A 20,817-nucleotide genomic window follows, 5' to 3' on the forward strand; every position below is an offset into this window, starting at 1 on the left:
AGCACCAAACAGCCCTGGGACCATGCACACCACTTACTTTCCTAATGCCATGCACTTTTGCACTGTAAACTGGTGGAAACATCGTGTTCTCTTGTAAAATTACATATTAAATCCCACAGGAAAGCTCCTGGCAGTTTTAAACAGACAAAGTCCAGCATGGGCGCTGCTGGAGTATAAGAAGTACTTCTTGCAGCCTGCAAAATGCATTTGCTTAGTGGTTACTCTTGTCCCAAAAAGCTGCTTTTTTCTCTCTCCCTTGCTCGCAGGCAGCTCAGGCAGCTCCCGAGCTGCCGGCCGTGTGCTAGTACCAGCTGGCTGCTTAGATACTGCTGTTCCCAGGGCATCTCTTAAAGGGTATTTTGAACCCGAAAGAAGTCCTTTCTGTTGCAGCAGCTCTTAGGTGTGATGCCCAATCTGCAGTTCAGTGAGTATCACACAAGCAACTTTTCCAAGTTCTCTGACGCTTTTCTCATCTTTTAGCAAGAACATGCTGCTTTTGCAGATTGCTCTGGGGTTGCCAGAGCAGGCACAGCAATGCATCTTGCAGAGAGATGATTTCGCACTCAGCTTCTTCTTGCTGCCCGACTGGGGCAGCTCTCTAGTATGGTGGTGGGTACTGCCCTAAGGCCATGGTAGCAGCCTGAATTTGAGAGTGTCCTCCCTGTGCTCCAGACCCACAGTGAGGAGGCAACAACACAACTGAAGTGGTCCCCAGGTCATGGGGCAGCCAAAACGCAGTTTTCCTTCCTCTCACCTTTCATAAACTGCTGGTTGTGCAAAGTCCTTGGGGCATGAGGGGGAAGAGATCTTATGCCCAGGGGCAAGAGCTTTCCTGCTTGCTTCCTAGGGCATGTGCTTTCCCCTTGATCTCATCAAAACCACTTACCTTGCAGCCCCGTAGGTTGCCCACAGCTCTCCATGCCTACACACAGCTGGAGTAAGAAAACCAAGACCTGCTTGTGCCCGTTAGCTTACAGCATCTCTTCCACTGTGGTGGTAGGAATGGCACAGCCACCTGATGGGCAGCATCTCATCAGGCTCTGGGTGTATGTCTATCAATATTTGCGTATATTTGGGCTGTTTCAGATGGTACTCAGGGAGGGGAGAGCAGTGTGCCCCCACAGCTGGTTGGCAGCTGGATGCTCAAGTGTTCCCCAACCGGGTGCATGAAGCCTGGCCCCAGGCTGGAGGTGGCTGTCCCAGCCAGGGCTGCTCAAATCAGGGTGAGATACAGCCTCACCTGGGGCGATGCATTTTTGAGCCTCTGCCTGCCAAGGTACAACACTTCTCAGAGCTGCTGGAGGAGATAGGTGGGTGGGGAGAGCAGGTTTGGTTTTCTTGTGAGCCAGCTCCGATTTTGGAAAAGTTGTGTCTGCATTTCAAACCTGAAAGCATCCCCTCCCCTTCTCCAGGGGCCTGGAGTGCCCCTGTGTTAACCTCTCCTGTGCAAGGAACTCCCCCAGGTTTTGAAACTTTAATGTCATAACCTGTTTGTCCTGTTTAAAGCACAGGGTAGGGCTGGGGAGCTGACAGATCCTGAGCAAGCTACGCCTCCAGCTACCCCACGTCCTCACGGCTCAGCAAAGGAGAAGGAGGGGGAAAAACAACCCTTAAAGTCTCACATTTTTCTGTCTCAGGGTTTTTCTTCCCTTCAAATATACCAGCGAGTCAGTGTTTGGATGCAGGTCTTGGCTCTAGCAGGGCAACTCAGTGATGTGTTCAGTAGCGTGTTCATCTGAAGACTTTGCTTCCAGACCAGAGCCTGTGTGTGAAGGCAACTCACAGTGATCCCTAAGATGAAAAGGCTCCCTCCCTATCTCCAAAACAAGGCTGGCACCTCTCATCCTGACGCACATCAGGATGTGTGCACATATGGAGCCGTGGGGTTGTAAGTGCTCCAGTGTACCTGCAGCACGGCTGCTCGGCACCAGCGTGCCTGCCTGGGCAGAGGCACAGGACAGTGGTTAGGGCTGGACACCAAAAATCACCTCCTTGCTTCTTTGTCCAGCCCACCGCCACTCATCCTCAAGTAGACCCTGCTGAAGAACTCAAAGCACATGAGTTTTTGTGCTTGTGGAGACTGTGACGCCCTTGATGGCAGTGTGCTTGGCAGTGCTGTGTTGCTTTTCTGGGGGATGCTGAGCTTTGCTGCTAAGCTAAATACATGCCTGGAAACACACATACCAGATACCTACACTCCTTTGACACAGGCATGGCATGCTGAATGAGGGAGGTAGGCAGTACCTGGAGGTGATGCTGCTGTTATCCACAAGGTAAACAGACAAAAGAGACATAAAACACATTTTTCGTGTCACCAGAACTGTGTCCAGCACGTGTCTTCTCTGGGATTTCTGTCACTCTGGATCTCTGACATTTTTGATGCAACTTACCGCTTGACAAAAGGATAGGGCTTCAAAACTTTCTTCAAAAAACAGAATTTTCATCTCTTTAAGCCATGACATAATTGGTCAAGATTACCTTCAAATACTCAAGGTCCTACATATTTGTAATATATTTGTAGAAATAAGGGATTTATGTTTTGTTCTGTTATTTAATGAAGAAGACAGTGCCAGTGTATTGGTTTGTGCCTGGATGTGACAAAGCCTTTGCCAGGCAGGAGCTGGCCAGCACAGAACCCCAGTGTTCAGTGTTGGGGCTCCCAGGCTGCAGGACTTGGTGAGCCCAGAGGTGAGGTCCAGTGTAATCCCCGGCCCCTTCACTGGTCAGGAACCAGCCCAGACCTGGTGTGAGTAAGATGTCTGAGCAGTTGGCCAGAAAATATTTAAAATCCCACTTGAAGTGGCAGTGAGCAGTTATGTTACCACACCTTGTTTTCTTCTGCTAGTCCCTACAACTGCATTTGGAAACATGCTTTTAGCCTGAGTACAGATACAAAGGTCCTTTTGCGCGCATGTAGGCACGTAGAGGAGTGAAGCCGTAGGACTTGGCACCTCCCGGGGAGGTGGTGTGCAAGGCTCAGTCGCTCAACAGTTGCACGACACGTGCCCAAAATGGTGCCAAGCGCCTTCGCCTGTCGGTAGCGGCAAACAGAAAGCCAAGCACCCCAGCCACCCGACAGGAAACATCTGCAATCAGTGAATCATAAAGCAAGCCGGTCGTGTTTTATCCCTTCTCTTTTTTTTATTTTTTAATTACAAAAATAAAACGATAAGTTCACTTTGAAACTCGTTCTTGACTTTAACGCCTAGGAACTTAAAACAAACTGGTTTATGGTCCCCCCTCTGATATCTCTGCTTGCAGGTGGCAGAGGCAGGCTCAGCCTGATAAGATTACTGATACGGGGCAAAACTGCAGTACAGAGCAAACGTGCTCATTAAGCAGGAATCTTAAGAAGTTAGGGATATTTGCCTAATGCCCTCCTTCTCCTCCTCCCCATCATCTTAGGGAGGACCAGACAGTGGCATAGTGGGGAGCAGAGGGGCTGGGAGGGAGAGCCAGGCTGCCCCTTGCCCAGGCTTGGCCAAAACTCAAGCAGGCACAAGGGGAGCAGGATTCAACAGGTCTCTTGTCATCAGGATTGCAGCCCAGGCTGGATGCAGATCCCAAAAGGTCTTCAGGGCTGGTCCGGTGAGCCCGAGCTAAGCACCTACATCAAGCTGGCTTTGGGACTGCAGGTCTAAAGAGACCACCACAGAGTACCTCCAGATTTAAGGTCATCATTGCTCTTGCAGAGCAATAGCTTGCTCTGGGGTTAGAGCGTGATAAACATCTTAGTCATCATAAGCAAAGATAGGGGAACGGGCCTGCAACAAGCACGGCTCTGTTCCACCTTTATTTGAAGACTAGCTGTTAAGCAACCAACTTTTCTTGGCCTTTTTAGTGGTTTAGTGGTTGCACCAGGCATGTTTCGCTCTTGCCTTTTTCTTTTCAGGAGGGGATAAAACGGTCACCGTGAAAGGAAATGAGTTCCTCGAGCTCATTTCTCTCTGTTTTCTGCTTTTGGACAAGGATTTGTATATGCCTGAATTCAGAACTACCTTCTTCCTTATTTGTTGTTAATTAAAATAATGGTAACTGCCGGATGCTGGGGTGGATATGAAGGGGGGAGTCACCAAACGACTGTCCATCAGAGACGGGGTGTCATCACCCTCCTTGCTCTGCTCCTTTCCTCCCTTGATGGAGCAGGTCAGACAGCCAGGGCCCCTGCCCTCAGGGTCTGCTCCACTGTCTGCAGTTTGGGGTTGGAGTTTTACGTGTCGTTGGTGAGATATAACCCTAAAGAACATAAATGTGGAAGGTTTCATCTAAAAGGATCACAGGGAGAAAGGCTCCAGGTCAGAGAGGGAACAGATTTAGGAAACTCAGAGTCCTTCATGAAAGAGGATTTTTGGTGTCTACGGGATTTTATTCACTGCCCAGGAGTAGTAACACCCCTGAGAAAGAAGCACCTGGAAATTTAAAGTGGGATTGCTATAATTTGGTGTATTTATAACTTGGTTTGACTAAATTTCTCAGCTTGGCTCCAGGAGTTTGGGAACTTATGAAAGGGTAAGGAGAGGTCCCCATCTCCACGGCTGCACCCCTCTCCATGCAGCATGTCCTCTCTCCAGGGCAGCCTTCTCTCACCACGTCTCAGCTGTCAGGTCCATTGCAATTACTTTGGGAAAAAGATAACATGCAAACATGGTGTTAGTATTCAAAGCACCCTGCAATATCAGCTCGTATAACCGCTATATAACAAAGCACAAAGACCACAGATTACAACCATGACACCGGGCACTGCCCAGCCCTGTGACTTGCCGGGGGAAGCGATACCAGGTGTAAACATGAAGGCAGCACGATCTCTTTTGCCTGTTAACTGAGCAGCCAGGGCAATCACAGGCACGGGCACGCCAGGTCAGTTTCAGTGAGTGTCCTGATCTGCTACCATGGCCTGTACCAGGAGATGTTTCACCTCTGTGTACTCCAGACCTGGGAGGCTTCTACTCATCCTGGCTCAGGTACTACTTCTCCTTCACTTGCGCAATCAAAACTACCAAGATTTTCTCTCAGTGCAATGCACTGTTTGGTGCTCTGCAAAACTCACCTCCACCAGCAAGACATGGCCTAAGTGGACAGCAGGGAGATCTTCGCAGATCCCGTATCAAAAAAACAGTTGCACCTCTTTATATGATGTGCTGAGGGTTCCACAACTGACTTGTGAGGCAAGGTGTCATCTAACGTGATAAAGCACAACCCCACAAAGATATGAAGCAAATGGGGAAGGATGTGCAGAAACAGCACAAGTAGAGGATGGGAAAAGGGGTTGGTGTGGCCTGGAGGGACGGAAGACGGGACCAAGGTGGACAGGGGAGCACAGGGCAGGACAGGTATGGGGTGCAGAGAGGAACAAATGGTGCAGACGGGCTCCTTCTCTTGCTAGAGCCTCGATTGCTGCTTCTACACAGGTGGGCTGGCGAGGGCAGTGATTTACCTCACGCAGCAGTGGAGATGTGGTGGAGAGCGCTGCGGAAGTAGACCCCTTTTGCTCAAAAGAGCACGGTGTGCTGGCCATAAACATTTGGGCCCTTTCAGAAAAAAAATAAAGAAAAACAAAAAACCACCCCAAGTGAAACTGACATTCCAGAAATAACAAATCTGCATCCCTCAGTGTCTGAACCGCACAGGCGGGAGCTCAAGCTGGAACACGCTGGCTGGGTTCTGACCTGTGCTGCATTTTAGCCAGCTCTCCAAAGCAAACCAAGAGCCCCGGCTCCTCCTTCCAGGGAGCTGAACAACCAGCAATAAAGAGACGCCCTAAATTACAGTGAGCAGAAGAAGTCTTGCTCAAGGCTGTGTGGTGCCTCGGCATGGATCCATGTAAAGCAGCCGGCATGAGAGGACATGACACGACCTGCCGCAGGAATTGTAATGAAACTCGGAGCGTGTCAGAGCAGGAGAGCATCAGGGCAATGACTGATGAAGATTAGCCTAGATAGCGAGGAGGAATGGTATGTCAAAGAAGGAGGGGAGAAGCGATATGGCTACAGGGAAGGCAGGCAGGGTGGAGCCAGCGATTCGGACTGGTGCCCTGCCAAGGTACATATATGTTAATTGAGCAATCCTGTTCCTCTGCTTCCCTGGCAGGTAACAAAAGGCATGCACACCTCTATGGAAAGGGTGGATGAGGAATGCTCCACCGACAGGGACAGTGACGGTGTGGAGCTGGTCCCCAGCAAAGCCCTCACCAGACAGGACCTCCCAGCCCTGGGATGGGCTAGAGTTCACTGCAGATGCTGCCAAACCATAGGAGAGCTGCCCAGGCTAAAATAAAATTAAAAAGAAATAAAAAATTAAAATAAAATAAAATAAAATAAAATAAAATAAAATAAAATAAAATAAAATAAAATAAAATAAAAAATAAAATAAAATAAAATAAATAAAATAAAATAAAATAAAATAAAATAAAATTAAATTAAATTAAATTAAATGACCGGTGAACCGATGGCAGGTGTATATGAGACGGGCTTGCAGCCACTAGTGGAGGGATGGAGGTGGAAAGGCCTAGAGAGGTTTCTGGGTTGCTGAGGACGAGGCAGCTGGCCAAGTGTTCACACTGCAGCAAGGAGAGGCTGGCTGCCACCTCAGCAAGGGCCACTGCTTCACCCAGACATCTTTACACTCTCAAGAGCAGAGCTGTGTTGTCACTGTCCCGATCACTGCTGCTCAGCAGGACCCTGCCATCTTTATCCCCAGTGGCCTTCAGCTCCTGAGCTTCTGCCTGCGTATATTAGCTTTGGTTCTCCAGTCCAACATCTGCACCAAGTGATGAGTATAACTGTGATTTCGTGGCAAAGAAGAGAAACTCAGGAACATGCCCTCTCTATACAGCAGCTGTGCTCCGCTGCACCAGCAGGCTCAATGCCACTTTCTGGCATAAGAAGCATTGCCCTTCCATGGCAGCTTGGTTCACCAGGCTGCAACACTCCTCTTCTGTCACATACCTTTCTCTATAGATTGGCTGCTGATACATATGAGTAGTGCAAAGCCGCTTGAATGTCTGTAATAAATAAGACAAGGGAAAGGAAAGCCTAGGCAAGGCTAGAGATTCATTATCTAAAGTTAGGGTGTTACCAAGACCAGCAGAGTGCATTGCAATCATTGATGCTCAACCCCTACAAATCATCTGAACAGCCAACCCAGACTCATAAGCCAGCACATAGAAGATGTTGAGGGAAACATTTCTTGCCTTCATAACTTCTGTGTCTTCCCATATACTTAAATCTTCTTTTTAAAGTCTTTTTTCCTAATCATCACAGCTCAAGCAGGTTTTCACATGGCCCCCAAAGGTGACAAGTGCCTGGCAGGAGGGTTTCACAGCAGCCCAACACCTCTCTATTACAAAGCTGCAGTGCTGGCGCCCTTTGGGACCCAGGCTGTCCTCCCGAAGAAGGACCACAAATGTTCCCAGGGATGGCTGAGGTCTAGATGTGGCCTTGAAGGGCTGGCACAACCCACAATGGCACATATGCTGTGTTGTCAGTTGTCCCTTAGGCATGCACTGGGTTTTGTTGCTGTTGGTATTGTTACGTTTGTTTTCTTACAGCAAATTCTGATGGCACCATTACAATGCCAGGAAACCTCTCCGAGCCAGTGAAGAGCAAGGTATTAATTTGCTTTGTTACCCGCCTGCAGCCCACACATCACAGCTGATCCTTTCTGATGGAAACCCAGGACTGGGGGCCATGGAGCAACCAGGGGCAGGTCCTTCTGCTGGGCAGCAGCCCTGCCTGCAGGAGGAGTGGGGCTGGAGCCAGCCGGCGGGTTACCGAGAGCAGGATGAATCCCTGGGGCCACTGCCGCTCCATCAGGGCAACATGCCACAAAGCATGAATTAATTCTAAGTAGCAGGGGTTTGGGTGGCAGCTTCTTCTCCATCCCCCAGGGATTCCTGTGGGTGTCTGCAAACTCTAATCAGCTCTTAAAAGCATTTACAAAATAGGAAGTACTTGTACCTCTCCACACAAGTATATATTCCTGATGAGAGGTGTGCAGGGTTCTGGGATCCTCACTGCTGCTGGGAAGCACTGGTATGGCTTTCAAGGAGAGAGGCTGCATCAGGTTCAGTCTCCACTTTGTTGTTGTTTGCCCTTGCCTAAGGAGGGCTAAAATACCAATAGGGCTCCCAGAAATAAGGTGTTTGCAGGTTTCTACTGCTCCATTCCTAGAAACAGTGTAGATCACTGCTTTGATGGTGCCTGGCATGGCAAGGGTGAAAGGCATCACACATTGTAGCATGGCTGCCCTAGACTGAGGGGTGTCCCAGGCTGGGAGCCCTCTGACTGCAGTGAGAGACTGGTGTGGTCCCTAGTCCCATCTCTTGCCCTGTGTCAGTGTAGGCTACCACTTCACTTGCACCCACAGGCTACCAAAAATGTATCCCTTGGGGGAACAAGGAGATGGAGGTAGCAGTGTGAGTTGCACTCCGAGTAAGACATGACCAACCTGTACGTTACATTACTGGGTATAAAGAACAGGATGCATAGGGCCACTGGCTTCTGTTTCTTCTCAGATAGCCTGGGTGCACCCAGAGCAATGTCAGCTGTGACTCACCTCCAGGACCGCACCCAGGATTCCCAGTGTCCTTTTATCAAAGCACTGTGATCTGTGACACACAGGCAATGCAAAATGCACCTTTTGCACCCACATTACAATTCTTGGGGTTGCCAGAGGGTCATCCATAACTTATAATGTACAGGTGCCATTGCATGCTTCAGCAAACAGCACCTTGTCCTTCTATGAAACAGCCACCATTGGACACAGCTGACATCCAGCATTTGCATGGCTTTGATTATGTGGGAGTGTAGACTTGAACCTTTCTGTTGAGAAGCCATAGAGAGAACATCTCATTTGCCTTCCCCCATTCACTTCCTGCCTTTGTGCAAACTAAGGTTTTGACTGATGGTGCAACAGAAGTCCCCCTTGGCAAAGCACAGCCCAGAGGGAGTGCTGATCAGGGGAAATCAGAGCCTTGCCATTCGTGCCATTTCTTCACTGCGGTGTGTTGTGCTCAAACTCCTTGGTGGAGTGTGCCAGGCAGCTGGCAGCCCAGGTTCACAGGGTCTCTGCCCAGCCAACAGCATTTCTACATTGTCCTGACCCAAAAGCAAAATGGTAATGATGACTTGCCAAGAAATAATTGCATGAATTTTCATGAGCCCGATTTTCTTTCTGTTCTCGCCTATCTCCATTATTTGACCCTTGGGGAAGAGGCACAAATGAAGATCTCTCAGACAGTTCTGTCGTGCCGATGGACCTATTTTTCCATTTGAATGCAGAAGATAACAGATGCTTTCACATTAATGGGGTGAAATATGCTCTGTTTCTTGAGCACTGATGCAAGAGCAGAGAGTGCGAGCTTTCTGTTTTGTAAAGCAGCACAACACCACAACAAAGTGGAACTGACCCTCCTCATTGTCAATGCAAATTATGTGATACTGGCAAAACAGAAACATTTCTAAAAGAAAGATTTCAGCTATAAGCAGAAGAGAGGCTTGTTGCTGAGTGGAAAGCATGAGCACCATGGCTCTTCTTAGGTCATGCTTTGATTTGACACCAGCTCTGCTCTCACTGCCTGAACCTCTGATTTCCCACACACACATCTTTACTATTCATTTGGTTTTCAGCTGAGATGAACAGCAAATGGACACAAAATAGCAAGGTGGGAAGGGAGAAGGAGAAGGGGGCATGCACACTCAGGAGTGGTGAAACAGTATTAGCATGAAGGAAGTTGCAAAAGGCACCAGTGAAGACCCCGTAGAAGGAAATCACATGCTGGGACCTGTTGAGGCTTAGAGAGTTGCTTTTAGCATTGGAGCCATTATTAGCCTCACATATCCTAAAAACAGAAAAATAGCATGGATCAAGATGTTAGCAGGTGCCCATTAGAGGGAAAATGCAGCAGGACAAATGGTGAACATTCTCATGCAGGGACCTATACATGCAAGTCATCTGTATAGCAAGGGCAACAGAGACAGAAGCAGTGAGAGAGCCATTGGATCTCTTATTAAAGTAACATTCAGTGAAACTACATTTCAGAGACAAGCTGGGCTCTGAAGGGGTAACTTTAAGTGGCACCAGACTGAGAAGTCAAAACATGTAATGCTCAAGCAATGCAGGTAGTATGTGCACAGGACCCAGTCCTCGCTGCACAGCTCTCTTTTGAGATGTGCATATTTTGTGACCACATTTGAGGCACCTGTTTTTGAAAACATAGCCCCAGGGCTTTATTTTATAGCTGCCTTGTCGTTTGTCCGTCTCAACCACGACATAGCCTTTGGTGATAAACGCTACCTCCAGCCAGCCAAAGAATGCAGCTACAAGTATGGCCAGCTGCAAGAAGAACAACAGGTCATGAAGTCTCTTTATAGACCATGCACTCCCAAAGATCTCCAGCTACTTTGCAGAGATCAACCCTATCATCCCTGTTGGTATAGAAACAAGCCAAGGCAGGGGAAGGTAGAATGAAGTCCCAGAGGTCATGCAGTAGATTGGTGGCATAGTGTGGCACCTTGCTTGCAGACTTTTGGTACACCAGTGATCTGTGTGCAAAAGAGGTCTCAGGAGCCACCCGTAAGGCTGGATTTTTCACGGGGCACCAGAGCAAGTACAAGGATCTTCCTGAATGTATCCCATTAGGAGGGCTTGAGCACATTTATTGTACAGCTGCCTCACCCCTTTGCAGATGAGGTTTCATCCACCGAATCACACCAGCCTGACCAGGCTGCTGGGGCCTTTCCTTAAGCATCACAACTCTGCAACGAGGGAACGGGACCAGAGCTGCACCCACACAGGTAGCGCTGCCGCCCCCCCAGTCTGCCTGCACCGGGATGCTCCAGGATGCTTCCACCTCTCCCTTAGCCCAGCAGGACACGCAAGCAATGGGAAAGTGCCTGGGTTTGGGGTTAATTCAAGGGAGATGGTTTTGAAGGACTTCTTCAAATTCTAAAACTTAGTCACATAGGAAACTTTATATATATATGCACACACACACCCCCCCAAAATTGAGAAGCCTTTGGAGCATTCAAAAGAGGTTTAAGAGCTAGAGTGTTGACTTGAGTGCTTAAAGACACTGAGAAGTCAGTACCTAAAAATGTAGATGACAATCTAGTGGGCTTCTGAAAAGCTCAGGAGGTGCTCAGCTATCATAAGAGCCTGAATCACCATTGTTAATACATACTTAGCCAGTATAACATGCCTGAAGAAACATTTTCATTCATGTTACCCTCTGTAAAAAGTTATAGCATCAGTATAGTTCTTGTGAAGAGATCTTTTAAGGATATAGGTAGCATGGGAATCAGAATACTTATCTGTTATTGCAGAAAATATTATTGCAGAAGAAAAAAATTACAGACTCATGTTAGAGGCCCTCTGCTGTGACAATGAATTAGAGGTGACAAATCTCTCTTCTCTTAATCATTTCTGTGTCAGGTTTGCAGACATCTCAGATCAGAAAAGCAGAAACTCAGCCCATGGTGAGGTTCCTCACACAAACTTTCACAGTCAAAACTTCAGCTCGTGCTCAGCATCCCAAAGAGCTGGCTTGGAAAACCTGCATGCTCTGCTTTGAAGTATTTCTTATGAGTAAGCTTTATCCACTTTGACAATGGGGATGAAAAGCATGATTATTCTGGTCTCGGTGTAGTCTAAACTGAATAATAATTTCATAGCAGTTATTATGGTAAATTAGTAAATGCAGTGGAATGAGGTATTTTGAACTAGTAGCTTATGGTATTCATGCTGTCAGCAGGGCTTTCCACTTCTCTTTCCAAAGAAAGCTCTCAAGATAGGTCAAGGTCTGTGCATTTATTGAGTTAAACCTTCATCCCTTCTTGCAGAGATTGGCACCAGGCTTGTAACAGGCCACCTTGCACAGGTGAAGCAAGTGCCAAACATCTCCGGTGATGATTGATGGGACCATAGTGGTTCAGCATCACTCCAACAGGACATGGCCAGGGTGAGGATGGAGACGACCTCCCCAGATGAAGGAAGGAAGACCGCTGGGACAGTCGGGTGGGGTTTAGCCTTCCCACTTCATCTGGCTCAGGGGTGAAAAGTGGCATGTCCCCGAGGGACACCGCCATGCACCAGCGTCACAACCCATCTTCCTCCTGCCTGGGATGGAGGAGACCTATGAAGCCTAGAGACACCTGCAAACTCAGGGGGCTGGTGAGGGACATGGGGACACCAAAAGCCATGTCCCCCTCACCTGGGCCGGCAAGGACAAGCAGTCAGGAGGGCCAGTGGTCGAGAGGGCCAGACGAAAAACACACACAGTCTCTCCGGTCTGACTCTTGTTTCCTGGAAGAAGTTTTATTGCCACTGAAATGCTTCAAGCTCTGTGAAGCCTTTGCCAGCTGGAATCGTCTCTTTGCACCTGTCTTTTTGTTTACACAAATCCCTTCTCTAATAGAGCTAATCACTCCGCTTTGATAAATCTGCCAGGCCCCCGATACGAGCTCCCTCAGCGCTAAACAAACAGACCATTGTCTCGGCGGGGCCAGCCAGCCTGTTAATGGTTAAACTGGGAGCGGGCAGGATGGCGGCAAGGAGGCATTGGTAGCAGGCATCCCTTTCCCCCCGTCTCCCAAATAGGCAGGTTTCCCCATCCTTTGCAGGGGCTTGCAGCTCTGTGTGGGTCCCTGCTGTTGGCTTGGAAACCCAAGCGGGGTCTCTGATGCCTTGGAGACATGCAATTCATTGGGGAACACCTAGCGCCAGGGCGTGGAATAAGACAGCCATGCCTGAAAGAGGAGTGATGGAGCAGGGAGAGGTACTTTTAGAACTTACAGAAGGGGACATTAGGCAGGAGGGAAAAAAATTAATACAGAATGAAGAGCAGGTCAAGAAAGTGAGGTCTAAGAGCGTCCCAAGTAAGGAAAGGTGACTATCAAGAGGAGAAAGTTAGAGACAAAACTGAAACCTTGGGCTTAAAATAACAAAACCCAGTTTTGAAGCAAGAGACAGGAGACATTTGACTTCAGCAGTGCTTTCCTCCAGCAGCTCTCCTCCAGGGCTTTGGAGATCTGACCAATGCTGAAACCTCAGAATAATGCAGCACCAACAGAGCACTTTGTTGTTCCCTGAAGTCTGCTGCACCCACATAACCCTAGTTTAAAGTGGGTGATGCCACCACAAAGACAATTTTGTTGCAGATTTCCCTCCCCTGAGGAAGGACTACAAGAAATGCTCCGCTCCACAATGTCTTGGTTAGTCATTTTTCAGCTTGTGTTGCCAAATCAGACTTTTTGGACAGTTAGCCACCTCCAGTGACACAGGCTACCCAAATTCTTCTGTATGCTTAAGATGAGCAAATGCAGAGGTTTTGATGTGCTGAGCAATGCCTGCAAAATTTGGTCGTGCAGTCCCGCTCCAAGGTACAGCAGCAAACAAGCATGAGCCACCAACCCTTCACTGGTACTAGCTGCATCTGTAGGAAGATTTTTGAATGTAATAGCCAGGGAAACTCTTTAGCAAGTTGTAATCAGCCTCACGGTGTTCAGATGAAACCAGTATACCGTTTACACAAGCTAACAAATCCATCAGCACCAGCGGATGATTTCTCGATTGCTTTGCTTGGGCCTGCTGTATGCCCCAGGCAAACATCATTTGTGTAAGCAGGAGACAGGAGGTGCCCTGCAGGCAGCTCCGGTAGCCTCAGTTACACTCCAAGCACCGGACAAGGATTCAGCGTCATGTCCCATCTGCATTTGCATCCTGTCCAGCCCACCCAAACCACCACCACATAACTCTACGTGCTTTGATGTCCTTTATGGCTAAAAGAGAAGCAGCAGCTCCCAGATTATTTTTGCTTGGAGATGCTGTGCATAACTGGTGCACTTAGGGTCTCAACCTAAAATGTGCGCATGGTCATGTCAATGCTTTAGGTCCCTGAAGCCACGCTCATGAGAGGCAGAGAGCTCTTCAGCTGAGGTTGGCACAGGTTTGGGGCTGGAACGGGGGGAGGGAAATGGCATCAGAGCTGCCAGAGCATCATCCACCCCTGAGCCCCTGCAAGCACTGGTGCTCCTTGCCGGAGGTGCCGCACACTTGAGACCTGCAGAGTAACTCCCCGCCGGGAGAGGTGAGGTGGCTCGCCGGGAGATTGCCAAACCGGATGATTAGCGACTTGTCCATGCATGGTCTAATCCTTCTCCATTGCTTGTGTGGGCGCAGGATCCTTCCAGCTCTTTTGTACCCACCCCCAGAACAGGACACAACTTGTGCCCAAGGAACTCAGTGGTGCAGGAGATCTGCGAGGTCAGGAGCCTGACAGCTCCCAGCGAGGGATTACACATGGTACACAGAGAGAAAACAATAGCAGGAACCAAGAGTGATACAAGACACTACGAGGTTTAAACAGCCAAGAGCTTTAGAAAGCATGCAGATCCTCATCCGTCACCCTGGAATTAAGCAGCAGGGGGAAGGAAAAGCGGATGTGGGACTGGCACCAGATGGGTTTGGGTGCAAGGGCTGGCTTTGACACAGCACCCAGGGACTTCCTCGCACACCCTGCACCCAGCATCACAACCCCTCCTGCCCAGCAGCACCCACTGTGACACAGCCCCGCGCCGCTCGCCTCCCCGGTGCTCGGGGCACGGGCACACGGCCGCACACGCGGCAAGAGGAATTTTTTTTTTTTTTTTTTTTTTTTTCCTCCTTCCCCAAACAATTAATGTCAATGCAAGAGGCAGGTGCTCCTGGCGTGATGCCCTCCATTTTGTTTACAGAACTCTCCTTGAAGATTATTTGTGTTGAAATCTTTTGGCTTTTCTCTCTCTCCTTCTTTTTCTTCCCCTCCCGCTTCCCTCCCCCCATCTTGTTAGCATTCTTCCAGCCAGTTTTCGTGCCCCGCAGGCCCTGGGCGACCAGCCCACTGCAGCCTGCGAAACGGCAGGGAGCCCCAGAGGGGCTTGGCCCCTCGCTCTGCCCCAGGCCAGGGGAGAGCAGAGAGGGGCTCCTCCAGCAGTGTCCCCCCCATTTCTTTGTGGCTGTGGGGAGGGAAGCGAAGGAGGCTATTGTCCAAGGGCTGCTGCTGACCCCGCCATTTCCATCTGAAAAGCAGCTTTCATGCAAAAGCGGCTGCTCCCCATCCCCTCCACTTTGCCGAAGACCCCTGCCTTGCCCGCTGGACCCCTTCCAGCCTTCTCTTCTCCCTCTCTATGCACTGAGGCTGCCTGCCCCCTCCTTGTCCCTCCTGCTCTTCCTTGTCTCTTCTTCCTCTAGCCCCACCCTACACCAGCATCCTCCTCCTCTCCCCCTCTCCTCCAGCTTGAAGAGTACCAGTGCAGGTTGTCCCGGGTGAAAGAGAGGGGAAGGAGGTGAGAACAAGTGAAGCAGCTCCAAATAAAGCCCTTAGGGGGATGCGGGCTGCTCATCTCTCTATGGTGCATGAAAAATCCCAGCTGTGGCTCTGCAGAGGCTTTCACTTGCCTTTGTTACCCACCTCAGCCATAGAAATCTTTCAGCAATGTTTATAAAGAGATAGCACAGGGTCAACAGAACAAGCACAACCTCTTTTCTTCAAACCCTCGTACAAGTGTGCCCTTTAAATGGTAAAATGCACGAAAAATTATATTGCTGGCTGTATCACCTTCCTGAGAGGCAAATATAGCAAAACAAGGGATTTGCAAAAAGAAATCACCCAAGTTCCTGCACAGTGTCTTTCAAATCCATTCAACTGGGTGCACATTTCTACCCATTGCTCCCACCAGGCACTGGGCAGATGGGGGAGAGGTTCCCGGAGCACCCTTGCTCCCGCCCGCCCCTGCCTGGTCCTCATGCTGAGTCCCCCGCAGGGATCACAGAGCCACCGCCGCGGGGCCTGTGGCATTTCAGAGTGAGTCACCCAGGTGAGACAGATTATAGAGAGCTTTATGGTTGTTTTCTCGCCGTTTCAAAACAGAAAGCAGCTGAAACAGGTTTGAGGCAGTGTTTGGAGGTTGCAAAAGATTGAGACAAAAGGCAACAACAGTGCACTCATTTTTTCAAAAAAAGGAAACAAGACGGTGGTGGTGCTAAAATCTGTTGTAAAAGTTCGCCCTGACTCCATGCCCATCAAAACGTCACCCCACATGCTGGGGATGGCTCTACTGAGCAGCAGCCCATGCTTCTCCCTGCAGTGCAGAGGGGGCTTCCAGCAGCTCCCCATCTGAAGGAGTCCATCGCAAAATGCCAAGTGAGTATCCCTAACACCCACTCAAAGGGAGGAGGCAACCTTGAACGATATCTGCATCCACTCAGCTCCTCCTTCGGGTTCCCAGACAGCGGTCGTCAGGCTGAATTCTTGTTCCACCCAGTTGCTGAGTTCTGGCAAAGAATGAAGGATGCTCTGGATAAACTGTTGCAGCAGTACAGCTCAGCCAAATATTTATCTGCCTGTAAAATAAACAAACAAAAACTGTTTAAATTGATCGTAGGAAAAAATGGTACATTGCGGTATAAACTCCTGATGCGTTAAGAAACTACATGGAGAAACTGCCCAACACAAAATGAGGCATACAAGCCTTTATGCCTTGCAATGTATAGCTACCACATGAGCGAGACAGCTGGGTGCAGTGGTGGTGATGAAGAAGAGATTTAGACAGACTGGTACAATATTTCCAGCTGAGTTTTTAGCAAAGGAGATGTTCAAATCTTCATCTCAAAATGACAGCCCCAATGACTTTCTGTCACTTCATCATGGTCACATCATTGCTGTTGCTGCTGCTGCTGTTGGTCCTAGCCCAGGAGCCAGCATTTCTGACAGTGAAATAGGACTGGCTGTGTTGATTTCGTAGTGCTTTGTTCCATTTATCCTGCTGAACTGGGTTCAATATCTCCAACAGGTTTATCACAGCAGAAGTATCCCAGCCAGCTAGGCAGTGAGGGCCACTGCGCAGCCAGTAGCTCAGGCAAAGAGCTGCCCAGCGAGCTGCAAGCAGCTGCTCCACTCAGCCAAGGCTCTCGGCCAGGCATGCAGGCAGGGAAACAGCTCTGGAGGCACCAGCAACTCCCTGGAGCCACGGTTCCTCTCTGCCGGGCAGCACCTGAACATGCAGTTTCATGGGTCATACTGTTTTCTATTTTTTTCAGCTTTAAGTTCCATTTCCTACTCATCCTGGAGCACCAGGGGCTGTGCCTTTGTGGAGCATTACTGCACGGCTCAGGTGCTCAAAGTCACACCCTTCAGCCTGGTGCCTCCTACAAGGCCTGCAGCAGAGCGAAGCCCCAGGCGGCAGCCCCGCTGCTTGTCAGGTCTCATTGCTCATGTGAAGCACGTGGACCTTGCCCTGCCACCACTGCATTTCCCCCGGCAAGAGCAGTGCCGCTCCAACACACTGCACATGGGTGCAGCATCCCTCCTCATGCTGGAGCCAGCAGTGCCTGCCTGTCATTTATGTAGCTTTATTCTTGCAACCCTTGCCCTCTTTTTGCAGAGAGCTGGGGTTTGGAACAGACCAGTTGCAATGGAGAAATATTTCTTGCTGAGCATGTAGGCTCATTTTCAGACCATGATGTTGGTCCTCATTGAGGAAAATGGGTATAACACCTGGAAGAGAGACCAACAAGGCAGGCAGCTGCCGTGTTGCAGCTCCCACCTCCTCAGCGGGTCACAGCAGGGGAGCGGAGCAGCTGTGCCAATCCTGATAGTGCTCCCCACGCAAGCACAGAGAGGGAAACATTGAGATGCAGCTTCTTCCATAGCCCTGTGTGACAGTGCAACGGGGACAGGGCCCATGGCCACAACACAGGGTCTGCTTCTCTGCCCACCAATGCCAAGGGAGGTGCATTACATATATATAGTGTGCATCCCTCTGTTTGCATATTTGCATGGCTCTCAGGTGCAGGTGTTTTCTGGGAGGAGAAGCTGTCAATGTTGTGAGGTTTTTCAGGGAGCTCCCTCCAGACTCGACAGGAGCACAGGGCTCCTCCAGGCTGCATCCCACAGCAGGAGGCTTTAGTCCTGGGGCTGGACGCGTCAGATCTATGCTTCTGAGCAGCCATCCTGCATCTTCTTCAGGTATCTCCATGCCATTGGCAGGACGGGGCAAGAGAGGTGCCCAATACAAGGCTCTCCACAACCAGCCAAGCAAGAGAAGTGTTTCAATAGCGGCTTCCTTTTGAAACCAGGAAAAAAGCAAGTGAGCGGTTTCACCTAATCCTTCTCTCAGCATGTATGTTGTTTGCGTACATACACGGCTGGCTGGCATGTGCATAGGGGAAGGTTAAAAACCCCAAGAAGAACAAAGCAGAGCAGAAAAACAGTTCTCCAAGGAGCAACAAAGATGGGTGGATGGATTTTAGCGACACTTTTTTTTACCCAAGAAAGGCAGCCCTGCAAAGGACTTTCTAACTCATCTTCTGGGCCCAAGACTTCCTTGTAAAAGGCTGCTGAGCTTGTTGCAACATATTCCAGGTGTGTAAGTGATGCCGTGCCTTGCGCCTTTCACAGCACAGAGCCCGGGGCCTCGAAGTGAGCAGGGAGGAGGAGGCAGGGAGAGGTGCGTGTGTTCAAATTAAATGAAGCAGAAAGGGAAAGCTGGAACCCGCAGCGCCTGGGGCACCACTAATTGAACAGGTTGAACCTGATAGCAGCACAAGGGACGCGGCAGGAGTGATCTTCCAGCTCCCGGCTGGTGGCAAGGAGCTGGGCATGTGTTAAGAAGCCGAGTTTGAAAAGCTCACGTGGTGGGAGAGGGGGGACAAGGTGAAGAGGCAGCTTATTTGGGGCTAGAGGAAGGAAACTTCGAAAGAAAAAACTAATTCATCATTAGCATGACAAAGGGAAGCAAATGAGAGAGAGGGCATGCATACTCTTACTCCTCTTGCTCCTGAGGTCCCTAGCTACTGCCTGAGACTTTGTGGGTGCCCCGCTTGCTGGGATTGGCTCTGTCCCACTGGAGGACATGGAGATGCAGAGATGTGGGATGCACGAGCACAGAGCCCTGGGGGCTCCTCCCTGGCCTCATCCTCCACAGATCCCAGCTGACACCACGCGCAGAGCTCCCCTTCCTTCCCCAGCAGTGTCCCAAGTGCAAGGATGTTGTCCAAAAGCCAAGGCATGGGATGAGCTGTCATCTCCTTCCTCATCTTAAATGGAATAAAAACGACTAAAAATCAGGAAAATTCCCATTTGCAGGCTTTTCTTTTAAGGTGACCTCACTAGACAGTTGCCTGAGGATTGCCAGCTATTTATTCTGCAGGGACTCAAGGTACAGGCTGATAACATTTTCCTTCTGGCTCTTATTTGAAGAGTCAGTCAAAGGGGGTGGCAGGACCCGGTGGGACAGAGAGGTCCTGAGGCAGGAAAGCTTGCCTTGGGAGAGAGGAGGAGGGTGGGGAGCATCCAGGACAGCAGCAGTAGGACTTGCACAGCCCCAGTGCTGAGTGTCCAGTGCTCTTCAGGTCCCTCCACTGTCCTGGGCACACCATGAAGGCTGTTACTGTTTTTTAAACAGCAGCAACTCATTGGGAGGCTGGGAGACAGAGAAAGAGGTAGTCAGAAATGCAGGAGATTTGCAATTCAACAGCAATTCTCCATCTCTGCTCAAGAGTGCCAGGCAAGGGCTTGCCTTCCTTTGCAGCGGTAATGGATGACAGCTGAAGGAAACATCCCTATTTAATTAGTGATGCCCAGAAAATTAGAGAGCCTCTGCCACCTCCCAGGCTCTGGGATTGCTTTTATATTTCAACCCACAAAGGCTGAAGGAGCTGTCACCACTGCCCAGGGCTGCAAGCCATGGATTTAGGGCTTCACTCACTCATCCTCTGGCTGCCTCCTGTCCTCCAAGAGAGTCACACCTCCGCTGTCTCACCTGCAAGGTGCTCCCTGTCACCCTGTCCTGCATGGGAACTGGTGGTGATGGGGTGCTGCAGAGAACAGTGCCAGCACCGCTGTGATGCCCTCACATCCACTCCCACTTTCTGCTCCTGTCTCAGCCCTGTTTGGAAAGAGAAAAGGCTCCCTTGGTGGCACAGAAATGGCTCCCAAACTTTGAAGTGTTGGAAAGGTCCAGAAGGTCATGCCTCTTTGGTTGTTGCTTTTACATTTTTGGGTTTTGGGGGGGTGTTTTTGTTTGGGTTTTGTTTGAGTTGGCTTTTTTTTTTGGGGGGGGGGGGGGGGAGTGGGTTTTTTGTTGTTTTTCTTGTCGTTGTTTGGGTTTTGTTGGTTTTTTGGTTTTGTTTTTTTCTGCATCTCCCTCTCTGTGACCTCTGTACCACAGCCCAGTGAAAAATAGCCTGAAGGAGAGAAAACATTACATTGAGGAGAGGAGCCCTTTGCTACTAATGACTCTGCCAAAAATAGGTGACATGGTAAATCAATGTCCTTTCTGGACCTGGTTCCCTGCCGCTTGGTGGGTTCTGCAGGTCTCCCCAACCTGGGGTCCCCACTGGTGGCCGCATGGCAGAAGTGCTCCAGTATGGTCCTCAGGACAAGATCCATGGACACATCTCTGTCTCCTGCTGCTTAAAACAGACCCGTTTGGGTGTGTTTTTGTAGGTACGCTCTTCAGGACAGGTCCTCTGCCCACGTGGGTGCTTGCTCACCGGACAGCACAGTGACTCCATGCTGCTAATTCAGACCTGTAGGCATTACTGCAATATAAACTGTGAATAGTCATCATAATAATTAATAAACATGCCGAAACAAAAATGTTCTCCGTGTTTAATTAATGTCAGTCTTCAGTGGCTTTATCTCGGGATGAGTGGCTACCTTGTTGGTGCTCTGCCTTCACACTATGCCTTGCCCTCTGTGGCTGGGGTGGGCGAGTCTTTGCAGTGCAAATAGGAAAGTCTCTTTTTTGCTCAAGTTCCTACCCAATGACTTTGAACCAG

Source organism: Caloenas nicobarica, chromosome 5, assembly GCF_036013445.1.
Source record: "Caloenas nicobarica isolate bCalNic1 chromosome 5, bCalNic1.hap1, whole genome shotgun sequence".
NCBI lineage: Eukaryota > Metazoa > Chordata > Aves > Columbiformes > Columbidae > Caloenas > Caloenas nicobarica.